Genomic DNA, 15,449 nt, shown 5'->3' on the forward strand with positions numbered 1-15,449 from the left:
TCTGACGTACACCAAGTAACTAATACAGACACACTATCTGTGACCCACACCGTACCAGGTGCAGCCACAACCTGGTTAGATGGGTAGGGAAGGGTTCCTTTGGGTAGGTATAGACCTCTTTTTACCTGGTTTCCTCCTTGCAAACATGCCCTTGACCCATGTACAGCATGTGTCTCCCTCTAGTGACCTGGGTAATTTAATAGATTGCATTTGCCTGTGACAAAGATGCAGCAATTCTGAACTATCAGCTCACGCAACTGAAGCTTACATTTCGGATCAAGAGGTTCCAGTCTTAAACTCTGCAAATAAATTGCTTGGAAATGTTACTATTCAGGGAGGAGTAATATGAAGTTAGAATTAAGGGCTTTGAGTTCTACCAAAGGTAGGAACGGTAGATTTAATGTTTTTATGAATTTTACTATTTCACTTAGGTCTGCCTATGATTTCAGTTCTACTGGTTTAATAATGCATGCTTTTAAAAAGAGAAAATGTCATTGACTTCAAAGGACCTTTGGCTCAGACCCTATGTGAGAAACATTCTGAAAATATAAGTGCTATTATCTCAACTGAAACGTGCTGCATTCCACAGACTAATGTGGTATCAATTCACAGGAGAGTATATGCCTTCAGTCAGACCATGTTTCTTGAAAAGTTCTTGTTCCTTAAAATTGTGTATAAGACTTTCACTGCACTAAGGTCAAACCATCTTATTTCTAATATTTTAACATCCCTAGAGCTATTTTCAAATAATACAAGTTTGCTTCGATTGTCCTTGTGGAATCACTTCTGAACTGTAAATCCTTATGAGTGTTTTCTGATTTCTATCCCCATCTCGGCTCAGAAGTACTCCTTGCAATAATCCCTGACTTTTCAGGGCCTCAGTTCAGAAGAAAATCTGACTACTCAGGCTCTGCACCAAATATAGAGAAGCTAATTCAAGTACCAGAAGCAAGATGGACACACAAAAGAGTGAAAATTAACCTGAGCAAAATTGTTACATGGTTATACTGGTCTGGTACCCAAAGTAGTTTAGGCAATGCTGGCTCTGTGTCCTCTCATTGCAGCCTAAACCCTGGGTCATTAGTCTGTGAGACCTGGCAAACTGAGAAAGTTCCTGCTGAGACCTGTAAAAAGGCCTCCAAGAAAGCACCAGGGTGTGGCAGGTAATAGTGCAGTAGACACAATCACTGTTAACACTGTAAATACTAAACTCAGACAAATAATACCAAGACTATTGTGTTTCTTGTGACACCCTAGTGTCAATGGGACCAGTCAAGATCAGAGCTTTATTACAAACCATATAATTTTCACACACAGAGCAAGAAACTATTTCTGTTCTTGAGAGTTCACAATTAAAATGGATATAAGAAGAAAAGGGTTAGAGAAAGGCAGTACTGTCAACTGTGCTGTTTCAGATAAAGAATCCAATACAGAGACAGTAACGAATACTAAAGTTCAGCTCCAGTCTCCCAAGTTGCAGTCTGATGCGTTAACCACAATACTGGCCTTCTGTCTTCCTGTGCTTTTAGAAACTAAACAATAATATGAGAAACTCTTAACTGTTTTGTAACATTTTTAAGAGTATTACACTCCAATATCTTGAGCAAATCTCATCATAAATCATTACACTTCTTCTAATGCAATGTCAGCTCACTGCAGATCTTTTTACAAAAAAATAGCTGTCTGTGTGTCTCATTTAATGAAAACAGCAATATTCTCAACATGAGCTGTACTTCCCAAGCTTGTATAGTATTTAATATTACAGGTATTTATTAGAATTTGATATTGCTTATCATAATGTCTTAGAATAAGAGGAAGGTCTAGTAGTTAGTGACCACTTCCATTTGAAAGGTTTCTGCTGTCTTCTTTCATGATTTTATCACAATTAGTTTATTGCGGTTAAGTAATAATCTTCCCTTTGCAAAGCTATGAGGGGTAAGATTAACCAACAACCTTTGCTTAAAACAAAGTCTGCATACTTAACAGATATGGTACTGGTCAGGTAAGAAGTATTTTAGAACAATGAATGGCTCATTCACATAGGGCATAATCTAGCGGTTCGTTGTGGTCCTAGGTAATAGGACCACAAGGGAAGTTTTTTCTTTCTGTTGAATGCAGCCAAAAGACTCCTGTTGACTATAGAAGAAAGTAGTTTTCATTTTTTATTTTTGTGAGACTTTCATAGATATGGCAAAAAAAGCCAGTCTATAATAAATGTTCCATGGCGTTCCTTGGCACAAACATCAAGTATGTTTGTGTAAATACCCTTGTGTGTGTACATATGCTGATTTGAAGGTAGAGGCAATTTACTGCAGCAATCCTTGAAATTAATACGATTTATAATGTATATAATTTTACATGATTCAAATAGATACATTTGGACTAACCACAAGATTATTAAGCAATTTTTTACATTTATTCACCTGCCATTAGCTAGATGGAAAATTTAAATCTCATGAATTAGGTATAGAAAATTGGACACAAAAAATAAAGCCAAGGAAAAAAACCCGAATATATCTCCTTTAAATTATGGGCTGTATTATACACAACTATGTTTAAAGGATGCTACAGTTTCCAAGTTATATACTAAGAAGTGCAGAAATGTCAGAATTAACAGATAAAACTAGCTACAGCCCCCTCATCTGTGCATTGTGATATAGGCATGCCCACTACCACAGAAAAACATGAACAGAATCCAGGTTTCCAGGGTCCTAATCCAAGGAGTTACCAAAACAAAATGCTTTTGCTCTCCAGTACCTTGTACAGCAAATGAAACAGGAATGCTGCAGAACAAAGAACAAGTAGTATTATCTTTAGAGACTATGACAATGGCAGCCAAAATAAATTAGTGAAGACAAACTCTGGATTTTCTCAACTTGAGAGCTGAACCCACTCTTCCACCCCTCGACCCCATGTTCTCCTATCATATTTAGTGAGTTCTGGAAATTGATGAGTAGAGAGTAAGAAACCCTAGCCTTTACCTGGGAACCAAATAATCTCACTTCCCCTGAGCAACTCGGTCCCTAAACTGGTAGCTCTTTTTTAGGATGGCTTTGTTTGGCCTTATGAATCCAAGCTGCTCAGTGAGAGGAGGTGTCCAAGATGCTTTCTCTCAGACTGTCCCCGGGTTGGTGACTAGGGCGAGCTCCTTCAATGTGCACGCCAAAACTCTCCACTTCGCAGTGTCAGCACCCCAACCTCTGTCATTTCCTACTGAGAAGTTCTCTGGCCTCAAGGGTGACTATACCAAAGGTAGGTCTCAGTGGTTGCTGCCGGATGGATCATTCCCACTCCTCGCTACAGCTATTCACACAGGACCTAGCAAGTGCTCCACCTATAACTGGATCACTGCAAAGTTTTAGGGGAGAAATGTGGGTGAGAGAAATGCCTAAAAGTTTTAGATCCCAAGAAATAAAGCAGTACTAGCTGACAGCCTGCATTACTGCATTACTGTTTGCAGCCAAGATAGACTTAGTCCTGGATTTTAATACACAGTGTTGTCGTGGTTTAACCCCAGCCGGCAGCCAAGCACCACGCAGCCGCTCGCTCACTGCCCCCCCAACCCTGGGATGGGGGAGAGAATCAGGAAAAAAAAACCTCGTGAGTTGAGATAAAGACAGTTTACTAGGACAGAAAGGAATGAAAAACAGTGATAATGATAATAATAATAATATGACAATAGTAATACTAAAAGAATTAGACTATACAAAGCAAGTGGTGCACAATGCAATTGCTCACCACTCATTGACTGATGCCCAGTTAGTTCCCGAGCCGCGATTCCCCCTCCCAGCCAGCTCCCCCAGTTTATATACTGGGCATGATGTCATATGGTATGGAATAGCTCTTTGGCCAGTTTGTGTCAGCTGTCCTGGCTGTGTCCCCTCCCAGCTTCTTGTGCCCCTCCAGCCTTCTTGCTGGCTGGGCACGAGAAGCTGAAAAAATCCTTGACTTAGTATAAACACTACTTAGCAACAACTAAAAACATCAGTGTGTTAGCAACATTCTTTTCCTACTAAATCCAAAACACAGCACTATACCAGCTACTAGGAAGAAAATTAACTCTGTCCTAGCCGAAACCAGGACAAGTGTTAAAGATACAGCAAAGAAAATCCTTCTTAATTTCTGTTCATATTCATGTATTTTAGTCTAACATTCTGTCTTTTCTCATTACTATATCTATCTTTCATATATGCATAGTGTGGGGGATGTAGGGGGTTCAGGAGTGTTGTTTGTGTGTATAAAAGGTGAAAGAAAGCCAGAGGTGCAAATATACAAACATACATAGCATGTATAATGTCCACATCACCTACATTTCTCTGAGTTTCATTAAAGTTTAGAAGTAAGATCTCCTGAAGCACTCTTGAAGCATACTAATTCCATTTAAAGGCTATTACTGAAAGTCAAAATGTTACAGGTTAATGTCTGACTCAGTTGCCATGCTTCCAGTTACAGCAAGAGGAAGAGAATATTAATTTACTCTTGACAGTGTGTAAGTTCCTGGAGATCTTTTTAATCTTGTACAAATACCCTGCAATAAAAAGTTCCTGCTAACTTTATTACCAGAGGACAAAGTAATTAAAGAGAAGGTCAATGGAAAAGATCTGCAAACACAGATCCACATCTGGATTGTGTTTTGTGTAGTTTAATTATATAAATCTAATTTTAAAACATTATTTCCAAAAAAATGGGACCTATTTCTCTAGAATAGATGAACATCTTCAGAACATATGTTATTTAGATAAAAGAAGAGCAGTATATGCTACGCTTTTAATTTAAGGAACACAGTTCAAGGAATTGTCTAAAGAACAGTGGAAATGATATACTTTACCCTCATCAAAAAGAAAAAAAACGTTCCTCTGCATTTCCAGGGCTTTCAGTTGTCACCTCCAGAACTACTGTAATTCCCTGACAGAGACTAAGGATAGGAAAAGAACAAGTTGGTTTATATTTACCATTTCACTTTGGTTAGCTACAAACCTCATCACTGCCCTGGGCCCATGTCTCAGCTCTTTTCTTCATTAATTTAGGGCACCCACATTTTAATGTAAGTGAAGAGGAAAGTGGAAGGACAGTGATTTGTCCAAGGCCAAACAGTGCATCTACAGCAGCAGCTGGAACTAGAGCTCAAACAAACCAACAGTGGACCAAACTGCACTGTCCTGTACAGTAGAAAAAAGCAACCAAAAAAGCTGTATCATTGAACGAGGATTATTGTGCATATCAGTTTGTCTTTATTAGTTTAAACTTGTGTTTTATTGCTAGACTTCAGGCACCATGCCATGCAGGAAAATGACTGCAAATACCTCAGGTAAGTTTGTTGGTAAGCTGCCCCTTGGAAAATTGCTCTTTTCTCCTGAAAAAAAAAAAAAAAAGAATAAAAAGATCAAATAGCATGGGATGTGGCTGGTATGAGATGAAGGAATTGCATTTTCATTTAGATATGGCTACCTCCAATTGCATTTGCTCTGGCTTTGACACTTTAGCAACAAACTTGAATTATGTTATACCTAAAGCCTGTGAATCTACATATCTTTTTTGAGTTAACCATGAGGTAGATTGTTCCAATATCTTATGAATATAATTCCAGTTAAAATTAAGGAATAATATTCATATAAAACTAGTATCCAACTGAACAGAGGAAAACAAGACATAAGAACAAGAAATATGGTCATGCTGGGAAGTAGGGACGTGCTCGTGTTCCTGAAAGATAAGAGAATCGCTAAAGCTCCTGTTGGTTTTGTGTGAGAAAGGAAGAGAAAACATTGATAACTCCCAGAAATAAAAAACCCAAAAAGTAAATTCTAGGTTTTGGATTAAAACACTTGGCAAAGATGAAAACAAACAAAAAAATTGTAACAGATAAAAATGAGAGTGGTGAAAGCAGCCTGACTTCTAGATGCAGTTATGAAAACAAAGTGTTAGATATGTAATATCTGTTATTAACAGTTTGCTGTCTCAGTTTGGGTCTCAAGTCTGTGGAATTTTATGCCTCAAAATAAAAGACTTCACTGCACAGAACAAGGTAGTTGTTCTTTATTGATCTTTTTGAAACACAGAATATCTAATAATACATGGAAGTAAGGAAAAGTCTGATGTTTTCAAAAGATAAGAGGAACATACGTTAGCAGGGTCATTAGATCAAGTCCCGGCTACTTCAAACTGCTGCCTCATAGGTTCTTTTCCGTAAACTTATCTAGCTCCATTTTAAAGTAGGTGACATTGCTAGCTCCCAACAGCTACTTCTGTGGAAAGCCTTGTTCAAAAATATAGGTGGTTAATGAGCCTTCCTTAAATTTTCAGCCTAAATGAATTTGTTCATTTTATGCCAACATTATCTCTTAGTTAAGAAGTTAAGATAGCCTAGGCAGCCTTGAACTTGTTAAACTAATCAAGATTCTCTAGCATACCCTCCTTATACAGGTTCTTACCTTCCTCAGTCATACCAGTACTCCGCTTCAATGGGATTCGTCTTTCTGGACCAGAGCTCTATGGAGTATTTTACATGTACTATACTCATTAGCTTGTCTAATAGTACTGATACTTCCCTGTTTGTAGTGAAAATGCATCCTGTGGTGCACCTCTGTTTATTTTGAATGCTGTGATCATACCTGTGTTTATGTCTTATTAGTGACGATGTGATTAAAACCCTAGACTTTCTAGTTGATTCTAGTTGATAAAATCTTAGTATATAGCATATATGCACTTTGTGTGGCTAAATTGTGTGGCTAAATTTCTTTACTAACATTCCCCAAATCACCCATGGTTTCCTGTTTGATTTTCCTGTCTGTCTTGATTGACAGGCCTTTCAGATTTGGATAATCCATGTCTGGGAATCAGCCACATTTGAAATCAGATAGTTACTTAGAAGCTGAAAATCATAGGTGAGATAATTACCTCAGTTTGTGTGGTACCAACTTGTGATGATTACTGAAGCTTACAAATACTACAGTTGAGGTCATTGGTGCACTTGTAGGTGCACCAAGCTTTAAGGCACTTTCAATCCCTGTGTCAATAGGGATAATCACAGCAGAAGTCGAAGTCAGCCATGCTTATAAATACGATTTATTTCTCTTAACCCAATCACTTTTGAATAACATTCTGTAAAGTAAATGTAAAATGAATTCTTGATGAGACTGTCTAGAAATAATACCAATTGACTTTCCTTTTGGGGCTAAGACATGAACGCTTTGGCATTTTTTTTGGTGAAATATGGATATGTGCAAAATAGATAATCTTATATGAGCAGTTGCCATATGCTCCTTCTACAGTCAATGGAAAAAAAATATATGCTTATACGATGCAATTGATCTTATTCTATGATAAGTACGTAAAGTAGGTAAATGTACCTAAAGTACGTGAATGACCTGTTCTTTGTAGATTTCTATTTCTCACGTAGGCTGTAAAAAACATTAAGTGACTAAGATGTATGTGTCTGAAATTACTTGAGGTAATTCTACCCTATGTTTCATTTGAATCAGTGGCATCACTTTACAGGTACTGGGAATGGGCTTTATTTCTCTATATTTTGGTCAAACTGGCAGTTTTCCTTCTTTGAAAACTAGACTGATTTTCCATTTTTTTGACTGCAATTATGACTCGGAAAATGATCGAAATATTGACTGCTCTGACAGAACTCAATGCGATGATGAAATAATCAGTTTTCAGAGCATGTCAGGATTCTTGGTATATCTACTAAAATCCAAAATCTGTGGTAATTTCTCTGTCCATGTTATGTGGAAATTGTTTGTCCACAACTTTGAAAAACTACAGATTTGGTTATAGTCCTGGGAAAGGCTGTTTAAACCAAACACCATTCCCCAGGTACAGCAATTCTCTTATTTTTACATTCTATTTTATATCATTCATATATGTAATAGAATTCTTATGTGTAATAGAATGGTCTTTATTTTTTTCCAGTAGAAAAGCAGTGCATGCTAAAACACTTTTTGTTCTTAATATTATAATTTCTAAGGATTTCTTTGGGACAAATTTTCTCTTTCTTTAGAAGGTTTCATTCAGCCAGGTAAGATTTTTTAGCTCTGACCTTTATCTGTGCTTTAGCTGACCTTTTAAATATCTTGAGCCTAGTGTCTTGATGATAAAGGCTTAGACTAAGTGTGTATTTTGTTTAATATTTTATGTTTAGCCATTGTAAAAACTTAAGGAAGATTCAATATGTTTGGAATAGTTGCAATATTCCATCTTAGCTGGCATTTCCTAAATTCTGAAGGTTTCATGCTCATCTCATTGCTGAGATCCTGCTGAGAAGTGATGAAGACCTCAGTAACTGATATCAACTCACTGTCAGACAAAATAAGACAGAATTTCCCAGCCAGAAATGGCAGAAAGTGATACATAGGAATTCTGCTTTATGAGAACTATTTTTTCAACGAGAAATCTTGGAAGACGCATAAATGCAGACTGAGTTGACTGTGGATGGACACCTTTACTTATCAACGATTTCACCATGGTTAGGAAAACTGATTCATGATTTCCTCTGCTCACCCACAACACTTGAGTCATGCTTGGGTTCATCATCCTTTGCCAACTGTTCTTCAACCAGAACCTGATCTGTTCTTTACTCCAGATTAATTTTCACCATAATGAGATAACCACAGGTGGTGAGAGATTTTGGAAAGCCACCTGACACCTGCTGGTTTGTGAGTCCTTTCCTTTACCTTATAGCTACATAGGAATGCTGAACTGGACTTCATGGCACTCTGCAGGACCTAGAGGTTTGGGGACAAGTATTCCATGGATATGGATTAAAATCACAAACATACATTATACTTGGATGCATTCTTAGATAAAACAGCAATGTCTCATACTTACTAGCTGTTCAATGAGATTCAGGAAAATAGTAATGGATTTTTCCCCTCTGTCTGTTGATAGGAAACAATATATTGGTGCAAATAAGGTGATTTCATAAAGGTGGTTTTATACCCAAATTTTGTCATAAATCTAAAATGAAACAGATTCAGAATATCGGTTCAGTTAGATGCAGTTATAGTCTCTCTTTGTTTAGTTTCTCTGTCAGCTTTTTCAGGATCAGAAACTCTTAAAAACTTTCTATTACGCATCGGTACAGCTTTTCTATTCATTTTGCCCTTTCTTATAAAAAACCTACATGTTGTTGCATTGCTTTGGTCTGTGGTTAGAACAGAATGGTTTCATTAATTCCTAGAGAATCATGTTTTACTAACTAGTTAGTTATTTTAAGGACATTCAGTTAAGTTTGTTAAAGCATAGTTTTTCCATCAAGATAAAAAAGAACTGATTAGGTTTGCATTAATTCCAATAGTGATATTTACTGCAGCATAGGCAAAGCACTGAAACAAATACTATAGGTGAACAGGCTCTTAATTAACAGGTTATTGGTATTGTCTTAACAATAGTTAAGACAGCCACAAGCAGTCTTAACCGTTGCTCTCCAGCTGATCATACAGACTTGGTTTGGTTTTATATAAGCTCAGGCAGCAAAATCAGAGAGAGATGACTAAAAGCATACAGATTTGACCAACCTATTTGCAAAGAAATATATTGAGAAGAAAGGAGCAATATTTTCAGTCACTCCAGTGGTAGGATAACCTGGACATCGTATATTCTCAGTGAGCCCCGATGAGCTGTGCTTCCTGTCAGTCTAAAGTAATGATACATTAGACATTTACTATCTTTGCCAAGAGATATCTCATTGAAACATGTGAAGAGAATAGTATTCCTCTTTTTTTTCAGAGCAGAAATAAATATTTGATGTTTAATGCAGTGCTACACTAAACTGGGAAATGTCTGTCCACTGAGTACAAAGAACAACTTTTTGCCAGTAGGCTTTTTAAGCCTATGGTTCTGCTATCTCTCTAAGGCTGTTTTATATTAAAGCAATATGGGACTAAATATCTAATGAGGAACATCTTGCCAAGAGTAGCTGGACTGAGGCAAGCACCCTTTTTAAGTGTATCATTGGCTGCGTATTCCGTAATTTCTAAGCTAGGATTCATGGCAACTAATTTTAGCTGTCCAAAAATGAAGTGTCCAGTCTACATTAGATCAAGTTAATCAACTGAGTGAGGAAAATCCAAAGGCATTTCATTTAATTTTAAAATAGGTGGAATGGGTGACTGGCTCATCAGAGAGTTTCTGTAGGATGTCTCACCTTTGATTATGGAGAGATCCTCAATGCCCAGCTTGGACTGGAAGCTTAACTGCTAGATGGTTGAAGTCAGCTGCCCAAGCATCACCTTTTAGCCTTTAATAACCCCTTCTGCATTAAAATTTCTGGCCAGTGAGTGAAAGCCTTTATGTCCCGTAACCATAATGTCCAGTTGTTCAACGTCTTTATTAACAATGTATCTGCTTTTATTGAACATGCTGAAAGATAAAAAGGAAAACTTATCACAGTAAGAGTCACGTTCTTTTTAACGAAAGCTTGAAATTCTCATGGTCAGAGACATCTAAAATTTACATATATGATTCTCTCATCTTAGCTGCAAATAGTAGGAGAAGGAAGAGAAAAATCACATATTCATATTTTCATCCTTGCAGTATCTATGTGCAGCAATATGTGGCACCCGACACATCTTGTTATGTAATAAAGCTAAACTAGGAACAAGGTTCCTGCTGATTTTTTTCTATGAAAGAATACTTCAAATAATGTGCAGCTTTGAAGCAGTTGGTTGCTCAAGTCACGACTCAGTGGTGCCTGAGCATCTGCAAGGAGTCACATATATCTATAGCGGCTGACTCATTTCCAGTTTTATACAGAGATACATGCGTCACATCTTTGATTAATGCTACTGGTGGTGAGAAAGATAGTATGCGGGAGAAACTCTGAGGAGGTCACTGCGGTCATACTCATTTGTCAGGCAGAGTCTGGTGACGTAGATAATTGTTATAATTGCTTTAAATTTTCTTGACTTGAAATATCCTACTTGGGAGGCAAATTGTACAGAGTTCTCAGATGCAAAGGGAAGAATCTGAGATTTCAGTCTAAGTTGAGGATTTTTCAGTATTTGATAAAATGCATACAGTCCCAGTTCTGCAGAAGTGCCAAGCACAATATTTCCTAATAGAGGAACACAGTGTCGAGGATCAGTTCAGCAAGTGAGCTGCTTCCTGCCTGAAGTAAACTTCTTGCAGATGTTTTTATACAAGCAGCAAGTTTGTGTTTAACAAAGAAGACATTCTGCATGGCATTTTCTATTTTGGAAAAGCATCTGTATAAGGTCAAGTAGATTTTCCAGTATTTTTCTCAGCTCAACTCAATTTCTGCTATCTAGCATTACCAGGGTTTTTCTTCTGGATATCTGTACAATACTGAATACCTGTTTGGTATTTTCCATTCAGCAGCTGTTAGCTAAGAAATACAAAAAGGCTTCTCAATCTTCCCCTACTCTGGAGTGAGAGGGATGGGCAGAGGCATCTTGGCAGTGGGACCACATGTGGATATTCAGTCATTACAAAGGTTAGTCCATGGCCAAATGCCAGAAGATTCCTGCTGTTTGAAATATGAGAGAGCCCCTTCCAGGCAGCTGCCTGCATGCTCCTGTGCCTGCTGACGGCAGGTGCAAATCAGTGATAGATGGAAGGCATTGAAGGGGCTCCTCTGTCTCTTCCTTAATCAAGTTTGGGGATCTACACACTGAACAACATAACTTAGAAAAGATTTTTTCTTAATTCAGTTATTTAAAAATATATCCAATTATCTCATGGCAGGATATATTTCTCAAAACAAACATTAAAGCCGAAACTAAGGCTAGCAAATCTTATTAGTCGCTTTTGTTCAGAAGTCTAGGCATGGAAATGAAGAAAAAATGTGTCAGAACATCTTATAGACTTTGATTGCTGGCATCTACTAGCTTATGGAGCAAAATTGTGTACACTTAAAATTTAATGCCTAAGTTCTCTTGTAAGTGCACTAATTTTAATAGCAAATTATTGTTTCATGTTAATGTGATCCAGATCCTATGATTTGAAGCATTAGATGGGCAAATTGCATACTACCTTGAAAAACTTTGGTTGCAGTAAATAGAGAGAAATTAATCCCTGTAAAATTTTGCATATTCAGCATTGGTCACATAATTAGAGAGCAATCAAAGCACAAGAAAAAAATAACGTTGCTTGTAGAATTTCCTCTGGAGATATATTTTAAACACTTTAATACTGAATAGACCACATCATCTGTGCTGGCTCATTGACTTAAAAGTTAGTGCTGCTTCTCATGTGCAATGGAGCAGGAAATCAGACAGTAAACACTGCAAGAACTATCAACAATCTTAGGCAGTACCTTATGCTAACTGAATAAATAAGGATTTTGTAAATATAATATGCTCTTCAGAAATGCACTCAGGCAAAATGAGTGGAGCAGCCTGGAGGAGGAGAAACAGGATGACAACAGAATGGTACATGCTGTGTTTGCTGGGATAAACAGTCTCATTCGTTTGCAAATGAGGAATGAATGAAAGGACTTGTTTTTTAAGAAACATCATTGCAAGGTTATCTGCGAAAACAAAATTCTGGTAGTTCTCCAGGAAAAGCTTTCAGATTAACTCTTCTGGCACAAAAAAAGCATTTAAAAAATATTACGTTCTTTTGCTTCAGTCTTGATATATAGTTCTAAGGATAATTCTTCAGCAATTTGATCTATCACCTCTAAATGCTAGTGCTTTTTCTATACTCTTGTTGTTTAGCAAGAGTGCATGAGGGAAATGGGAAGAATAACAACTGATTGCTATTGCAGGTATTTGATTTTAATGTTATTCAGAACACTAAATGACAGTCATGCAAATAATTAAATGGAAAAAGTCTGCAATAGAGAGAAACCTATCCCCCTGCTACTTCCTCACCTCATCTGTGCAGAGCCAAAGCCTATTTTAAGTGCAGTCTGTTTCCCTACATTTTTAGAAGGAATATATTTGGTACTTAGGATGAAAGCTATCTCATCTACATTTATAAGAAGAAAATTTTCAATGTGTTAGTATCCTTAATGAATATATATATTAAAAGATGCATCCTATTGAACATGCCAGCATAAAACAAAGTTGCCATAATCCACATTAGTTTGTAGAGTAAAAACTCCAAAAAACAACAGACTTTTTGAAAAATCAAAACAATTCAAAACTGATTCTTCGGAGGTGTGTGATTAAACTGCTCTCTATATTCTTTCCGTTCCCAAGATGAAGATATTGTTCTCCCAGATCTTATGACTTGAATAATCACATTCTTGAGTTAATGCCTGAGTCCACCAATGCTGAAATGTAATATAATTATGAGGTCCCTAGTGTAATTAAATTTTATGAATCTCAGACATGGTCAGGGGGCTCATATATTAAAAGGGAAATGTCAGTGACATTCTCTTTTTTAGAAAGTTAAGTAGCTGCTAAATTGCCTTAAAATTGGAAGAATACTATTTATTCAACATAATCCTCCAGTAATCCATAGGCATTTTTTCTTTTCCCTTCCAGTGGAGAGGCCATTTTTGTGCATCTTCTATTGGACTATGCAGGCGAGCAGCACAGAGACACACTGACCAGACCGTCCAGTCGCCTGGCTGCAGTCCCGGCTAACTCTGGTGCCTGCCAGAGGGTATCCAAATGGTGCAACATGCAGTGCTGCTTCTGCACTATCTTCTTCTTACGCCCAATTACTTGCAGCTGAGGGACCGCCTAATCCAGAGGTGCTGTCTACACACCAATTTTTAGTATTAGCAACACCTCACAGCAGCAAACCGTGTGTGAATAGTGCAGGCTACTGCAAGGCAGACTGCTCTCAGGGTTTATTTCTTTTCAGGCTCTTAACCTGTAGCACGTGCAAGGTAGTTACCCTGTTACATGTGATATGAATACACGTAGGGAAAATCCCTCCAGAGTAGGTGGTATACCCTAAGTACGTGGTCTAGTTGTTAGACTCATTACATGTTGCTCATATGTATGGCCACACATGTCATGACTTTGCATGGTAACCAGTCAGTCTTCTGACTAAGATAAATCACTCTGAAGTTTACACATCAGACTTTGTCTTATCAGAACAAACTTGGGCCTTTTTATTTTCAGTGTCCTTCATAATCTTGATGTCTCATTTCTCTTTTTCTGTCTGTGGCTCTTCTGACCATATTTCTAAACACTATGCAAAGAAGAAGGAGGCACTAATTAGACCATCAGCTGTAGTACTGTTGCTCTCTTTAATGTATGTTTTTAATACAGTTCTTTTTTGAGATTATTGATTTTCAAGATTAGAATGTAAATATGCATTCTCGAGATTTGAGAAAAACAATCATCTGACTTAAAATCGTGGTACAGACCATGCAATGAGTTTACAGTTTTTAGATTTGCTTAAGGAAATAAGTTGCTACAAACAGAAGAAATACTAAAACTGTGTTGTATGGAAGATGACAGAGGGACAGCTCTGCTATTATATACTTAAAGCATCAAAAGAGTAGTGAGATGCACAAACTGATCACATTAACAGGCAAATAATGACATTTTATGAGCAAGCAGAAAATTATCAAGTGTGTTTGAACTAATAAATAGCAGTTGTATTATCTGGAACAAAGACCAATCTGGAAGGAAGACATTAAGAGAAAGGCAGGATTTTGTCAATGACTATAACTGACTTAGCCACCTAAATATCACCTAAAATAACAAACCTGAACCTAAAGGGGCTACTTCTATTGTCAGGGATGAGAAAGAAGCTTGTTTAAAGGGCATTTCAAAGCCCAGCACCTGGTGCTTTGAATGTACCTCTGGAGAATGTTTTTTTTTCTTTTTTTCCAGGTCTTGAAAGAGCAGTCCGACTGCTGCTAATGCATGATACATTTTAAAGTGAAAATTCATTTCACTCAAATTTTTAACAGTCTGTGATTAATCAGTTGAATGCCTCTAAAATATTTTGCCTAGTAGTATGTAACGAGAGCACTCTCTAAAATAACTGGAAGCTATTACAACAACTAAAATACTCTAAGGATCACTTGTGTTAGTAAAGTAAAACACAAGGTTATATTGTTCAAATAATCTAATTATATTTAAAAGTTATTACAGTTAGAGTACTCAATACACAGAATGAAGCAGTGTCACTGGTCAGTGTTACTACCTTTTCATGCAATGGTAACAAACAGTTTGACTATTAAGCTGAAAGAAATTTGACATTTTTTTTTTTGTCTCTGATATTTAAAAATGATGCCTTGTTCATTTGTTCATTGATGAAATATATAAGGAAGGAAATCTGGAAAGGCTAAATTATACTTTAAAATCAAATCAAAAAGAAAAATCTAAATATCCATTCTAAAGAACTGGGTTACTAATTGGGTTGTCTGTAGGTACAGGCAATACTAGACTACTAGACTGACTATTCTGATAGCTTATTTGGGCTACTGGTTGAACCCAAACTAAAAGTAACTTTTTTTGTTGTTGTTTTTTAAATGCATCTTTATAATGTATGAAGACCTCATAAATGTGCCT

This window comes from Gymnogyps californianus, chromosome 2 (assembly GCF_018139145.2).
Source record: "Gymnogyps californianus isolate 813 chromosome 2, ASM1813914v2, whole genome shotgun sequence".
NCBI classification, from domain to species: domain Eukaryota; kingdom Metazoa; phylum Chordata; class Aves; order Accipitriformes; family Cathartidae; genus Gymnogyps; species Gymnogyps californianus.